Source organism: Petaurus breviceps, unplaced genomic scaffold (assembly GCF_028583685.1).
Source record: "Petaurus breviceps papuanus isolate PSGF00001 unplaced genomic scaffold, PetGlider_PUasm1.0 101, whole genome shotgun sequence".
Lineage (NCBI taxonomy): Eukaryota > Metazoa > Chordata > Mammalia > Diprotodontia > Petauridae > Petaurus > Petaurus breviceps.
Window position 1 is genome coordinate 5,328,444 of NW_027185575.1, and position 6,572 is coordinate 5,335,015.

Genomic DNA, 6,572 nt, shown 5'->3' on the forward strand with positions numbered 1-6,572 from the left:
CTCCATGAGCTCAAGGAGTAATCTTACTTATTCTTCCAGATCCAAGCATAGTGTCTTGCACAATATAGTTTTTTTTTTAAATGAATGAATGAAACCAGTTCAATACATTCATTTTACAGTTAAAGGAAGGAAAACCCAAAGATATTCAATAAATTATGGAAATTCACACAATCCAAAACCTGAATTAGAACCTAGATCTTCCAGCACCCAAGTCCTTTACTGTTTTCACTATGCCAAAAAATTACCTTTAATTGGCCTCAGAATAGAAATAAAATATTTTTATTATTAGTTCCATGTCATAGGATCATATTTATTAAAGAAAACTGCATATTCCCTAGCCTTCATTTCAAGAGACAATGAGAAGATTCTTTTTATACTTCTCTCTCAAAGAAAAAATATATCCCCAACAAATTAAATTGATTTTAATGTATATGCCTTTCAGGACTGGAAGGAACCACAGTGGTCATGCACACTAAATCATGCAAGGACAAATCTTTCTACAATATATCCAGCAAGTGGTCATCTCACTCTGTTTGAGACCTCCAAGACAACTACCACCCAAGGTGGAAACTCCCAAGGAGGAATCCACCACCTCCCAAAGCAGCCCATTCTCGTTCTTAGGAAGTTGGTCCTTATACTAAGCCTGAATCTGCCTCTTTGTAGCTCAAATCAGTTACTCCTGGCTTGGCCCTCTGGGACCAAGCAGAACAAGATTAATCCTTCTTTTGTATGACAGTATGAGTTGAAGACAGTTGTCATTACATTACTGCCTCATTCTCTAGATTATGCAAGAGAAGCATCCCTAGTTTCCTCATATATTCACTTCTCATGTGGCCCAGTCTGCAACTTCATTACTATACTCACCATCCCTCTGCCAGGTACACTCTACCTTCTCAATGCCCTAACATATGGTACCTAGAACTGAAAATAATACTCCAGATGTTATCTGACCAGGGCAGAAAACAGTGGCTTATAGAGGGGCAAAGGTAGAAGAGATCTTTGAGGCCATATCATCTAGCACTTTCATCTTGTAGATGGGGAAACTGAGGCTTAGAAAAGTTATGTGACTTCTTCAGTGACTTGTTTACAGCTAATAAGAATCATGTGTGGGCTTTGAACCCTAATATTTCCAATAAAAGTCTAGTACTATTCACTAAAATAGTAGCACTGTTACCTTACTTTTCCCCCAATATTTTTTCCTCCTAGGGGTCCATGATCTCCCATTGAAAAAGTGTTTCTCAAAAAAAATGAAGAGAAAAAGTGTTTCTCACCATGATAGTAACAATACCAATCTGAAAAATTCCACATGGATACTTTAGGTAACTAAGTGATTACAATGGTTAGAGCCCTAGTCCTAGAGTCAGGAAGATCTGGGTTCAAGAATGGCCTCAGATATTCACTAGCTGTGTGACCCTGAGAAAGTCATTTCACCTCTGTTTTCCTCAGTTACCTGATCTGTAAAATGGGCATAATAATAACATCTACCTGCCAGGCTCAGTGTTGTAATAAGGATCAAATGACATAAAAATTGTAAAGCATTTAGTACAAAATCTGGCACATCATAAATTCTATATAAGTTTTATTTATTGCTATTATTTAGGAGGAAAGGTCTTTTCCTGCTTTTGGTAGTAGAAGCTGCTACCAGGAACACCTGGCCAACCAACAGCGAAAATGAGGAGTAAAGGTGGCTGGGTTCCTCTCACTCTCCTCCTCCCCCTGCTGTTTTTGTTCATCTTCCCCAGATAATTAGCACAGCTAATTGGAGAGGCATCTAAGCCTCAAGAAATTTCCAAGGAGGAAGTTGGGGCCCACAGCCCCAGTTCTGATACCCTAGGGAAATGGGCTCTGTATCGTGACCCCCTACCCTGCCTCCCATCCCACATATTAATAAGAGGATATTTTCTTCACTCTGAGTATGCATGTTTCATCTTTGGGGCCATATATCAACTTGTAAGTCTAATCTTCTGTAGGTAATTAAACACCACTAATTGTTCATGCTGTGTTGATTTGGCTTTTGCAGTGGAAAGACTTTTTAAAGAAATAAACATTTCTCCCTTTGGTAGCTTTGGGTTAAGTACCAACAGGGTGCAGTAATGAAGACAAGCCTTGAAGACTATTTCTGCCAGCTGGTGTCCCTTGAAGGGTTAAAACAAGAAGTTCTCCCATCCAGTCCCTTATTCTTCTATCTACTATTCCTCTCTATTTATAGCCCCCCTTCCCTCCCACTTCACACCTAGTGAGTAAAATAATAAAAAGAAAATATCACCTAGTCATAAGGGGCCAATTGGACTTTTCACATGCTGTCTTGGGAGCTCACCAGTGTAGAAAAGGTTCCTGTGAGATACTCTCCCTTAAGCCCCATAGGAGAGGTCCTTAAACAAATGGTAAATAGATATCTTCCCTTGGCTTCAAATGGTCTTCAAGCGTTCTTTTTTTCCACTCTTTGGGAAACAAGACCCAGGACCATTTGCTCTACCACCAATTAAACAAAGTACTAAATTTGGTCCCTTTATTAGGAAAAAAAACACAAAGAAAAAAATTCCCTTTAATTGTCTCTGTCCCTAATTCACTCTGAGACTGGTCATTGTTGTGGACTTTTGTTTCTCTGAAGGAAAAAAAATAAGGAGTTTGGATTAAACCATCTTAACTGTCTTCTGTCCCTTAACTCTGACTTTCTTGGGTATTATATAAGACTCCTCCCAGCTCTGATACTTTATACTCTAAAGTCCCTCTTATCTCTGTTATTCTAAGGTCAACTAGGCTGATGTAATACAGTACCAGACCTGAAGTCTAGGAGACTCTTCTTCCTGAGATCAAATCTGGCCTCAGACACTTATTACCTGTATGACCCTGGGCTAGTCATGTGTTGGTCTCATTTTCCTCAAGTGTAAAATGAGCTGGAGAAGGAAATGGCAAACCACTCCAGTATCTTTGCCAAGAATACCCCAAATGGGGTCAAAAAGAATTGGAAATAACTGACAATGTCCTTCTAGTTCTAACCTTTTCTGTTCTGAGGTCCCCTGTTTTCCTTGCCATGGTCCCATTCTCTAACCATCTCTACTCCACCAGAAACTTGGATTCCATCCCCTAATCCTACCCCCATCCCTAACTGATGGATGAGCCTTTTTCGTCTGCTTCGCTAGGAACCAGAACTCCAAGACCCTTCTGGGGTCTCCTCCACGACCTCCTTTTCCCAGTAGCCCAATTTATGTGTTGCCTTCCCCCAGGGAGATCAGAGATTATCTTGTTTGCTTGTATTTGTATCTCCAGTACTTAGCATGGTGCCTGGCATAAGGGAGGCACTTTATAAATGCTCTGTCATCAATCCATATAAAATTCTATGTTCTAAGTTCCAGGACCTCTCCCTGCAGCAACATTCTAGAGTAAAAGCTCCTCCCAGTTCTTACTTTCTTTGTCCTAAGATCCTTGCCAGATTTTAACATTCTGTGTTCTAAGTTCTAGGACCTCCCAGCTGTGACATTCTATACAGTAAAAGCTTCTCCCAGTTCTTACTTTCTTTGTCCTGAAATCCTTGCCAGGTTTTAACATTCTGTGTTCTAAGGTCCCTCCCAGTTCTGACATTTTATAATCACTGAAAAGGTCATTTAGGGTATTTATTCATCATGTTACTACATATTTCTTGATTGCCACGTGCCTACACTTGGCCAATGGCTATATGGGAAAGCCATGTAAGACAAGGCCCTATCTTCTGGTAGCTTATAACTGGATGGATGAGACAAACACAGGAAATATCTTAATCACATGACAAGAAAGTATTAAAAGGGCATAGATCTAAGAGTGCACTGATAATACATGTTTAACAACTGGATGGAAGAGAGGCAAATATACATACAACACATACTTCAAATTTAATATGTATTATCAGCATTTTTCCATCATTTCCTTAAGTCTAGAAAATCAATAAAATAATAAACCAAGCTCTGCTTTGTGGAATTTTCTTATTTCAAACATGTAAATGCTCACCCTGGACATTTAACCATTGGTTAAATGCGCAATAGACCTGGGGTGCTGTTGGAGTCCAACCATCCTAACTCCCTGTTTCTAACCTGCTCTGAGGTTTACAAAGCACTTAACTCACACATGATGTACTTAAGACAAAGCCGATTGTCTCCAGTCTACCTCTGGGATCACTGAAGTTTAGAGACAGTGATTTGTCTGGAGTCACACACCCAGGGAGCAAGAGCTGAGATTCTAATCCAAGTGCCTTGTGAATCCAATTCCAGGATTTAATGCACCATGATGCCTTTCAATCTACTTATTTGATTCCATTCAACAAGCATTTATTTAGTGCATACTACGTGCATGACCCTGTACTAGGCACCAAAAGAAATGTACTATTACATTAGACATTGTGCCTTACCTCATATGTACTTTTGTGGTAAGATGCTATGCTCACAAATCTAGGTAGATAAGTGTGGAGGGGAGGGGAGGGAAGGGAAGGGAAGGGGAGGTACCAAGTATTAAGTTCCTACCACATTCCAAGTGGGGCAGCCAGATGGTACAGTAGGTAATAATGATTCACAGATGATCTCAGAGGAAGGGAATGACATGCTCGGAAGTTTGCATTAAGAAGACATATAAGTCACTTTAGATCATTGGATTCAGTGGCTTGTGACTTGTGGCTTTCCTACTGTTTATGCCTATAACGTCAAGCAAGCTATCCAACCTCCCTGGGCCATTGGCTCATCTGTAAAATGAACTAGATCATTCCTAAGGGCCCTTCCAGCTCTACCTTCTATGATCCTATGACTTATACAATTTCCCATGGATTGACTTTAGGCAAAGTACCATGCTAGCTAGTGGGGATACAATAGTGAAGAGAGTCCTTCCTTCAAGGAAGTTAAAGTAGAACTGGAGCCATTTGTGAACCTGCACAAATAAAAGGCATCAGAACTAGTCATTATTGTAATGGCATCCATTGAAGGCAATGGCATTATGGGTGGACCATTAGGTTTGGACTCCTTTGCTGTATCTTCAGCCTCATTAGACTCACTAATGCATGGTGTCCCTCAAGGCTCCATCCAATGCTTTCATCTCTTTTCCCTCTATACTTTTTCATTAGATGATAACAAAAGCTCCCATAGATTTAATTATTATCTCTATGTTGATGAGTCTCAAATCTGCTTAGCCAGCTCTGATCTCTCTGCACTGCCTATTGGACATCATTGGACATTGGATGTCCCATTGACACCTTAAACTCAACGTGTCCAACACAACTCATTATATTTCTTCACCATACTCTCCCCTCTTCCAAACTTCTCTATTACCGTAGACTTACCAGTTACCCAGGTTCACAATCTAGGTATCATTCTGGACCCTTCATGCTCTTTCACTGCTCATATGCATTGTATTGCCAAGACCTAAAGAATCTCACAGCTCTTATATACCCCAGCCGCTCCTCTGATGCTGCCACCATGTGGGAGCAAGTCCTCATCATTTCACACCTGGACTATCAAAATAGCCTACTGATTTGATTGGTCTCCCTGTTTTCAAGCCTCTGTCCACTTCAGTTCATCTTACATTTAGCTGTCTTTCTAAAGTGCGGGTCTGACCATGTCACCTCCTTATAAGGGATCAAATATAAAATCTTCTCCTTGATTTGTAAAGCCTTTCATAGCTTGGGCCCCACCTACCATTCTAATGTTTTTATACTTTATTTATACCACCAGCCCCCCCCCAATAATCTTCAATTCACTCTTACTCCTTGCCATTTTTCAAACAAAATACTCCATCTTCTGGTTTTGAGTATTTTCCTTGTTTGTCCCTCTTACCTGGAGTGTTCTCCCTTATACTTCTTTCCTGGCTTCCCCAGCTGTCTTCAAGTCCCAGTTAAATCCCACCTTTCACAAGAAACCTTTCCTGATGTCCCTTAATGCTAAGCGTGTCTTCTCTCTGTTAATTGTCTCTCATTGACCCCATATACCTCTTTTTTGTATACAGTTGTTTGCATCCTCTCTCTTCCATTAGGCTGTGAGCAACTTGATAGAAGGGACTGTCTTTTGATTTTCTTTGTATGACCAGCACTTAGCTCAATGCCTGACACATTTGTTCAGTCATGTCGGGTTCTTGTGACCCTATGGACCATACTATCCATGGGGATTTCTCGGCAAGGAAACTGGAGTGCTTTGCCATTTCCTTCTCTTGGAATATAGTAGGTGCTTCATAAATTCATGTTAACTACTGACAGAGGATCAGTCTCTCTAAGTTTTATAGAATTACTTTTCTCATTTCTAAAGTGAGGGCTCTGGATGAGGTGAATCCCAGTTTTGTCACTTGTTCCTGTGGTCTTCAGCAAGGTGCTTACTTTCTCTAGACTCACATCTCTTTCTTTTTTGGAGGGGGGACAGTAGGGCAATTGGGGTTAAGTGACTTGCCCAAGGTCACATGACTATTTTTGTGGTAAGTGTCTGAAAGAGGAGTTGAACTCAGGTCCTCCTGATATCCAGGGCCAGTGCTCAATTCACTGCACCACCTAGCTGCCCCCCATGTCTTTCTGCATCTGTAAAAATTAATTGTTGGACTCAGAGATCTCTAAGTTCTCTTCCAGTTCT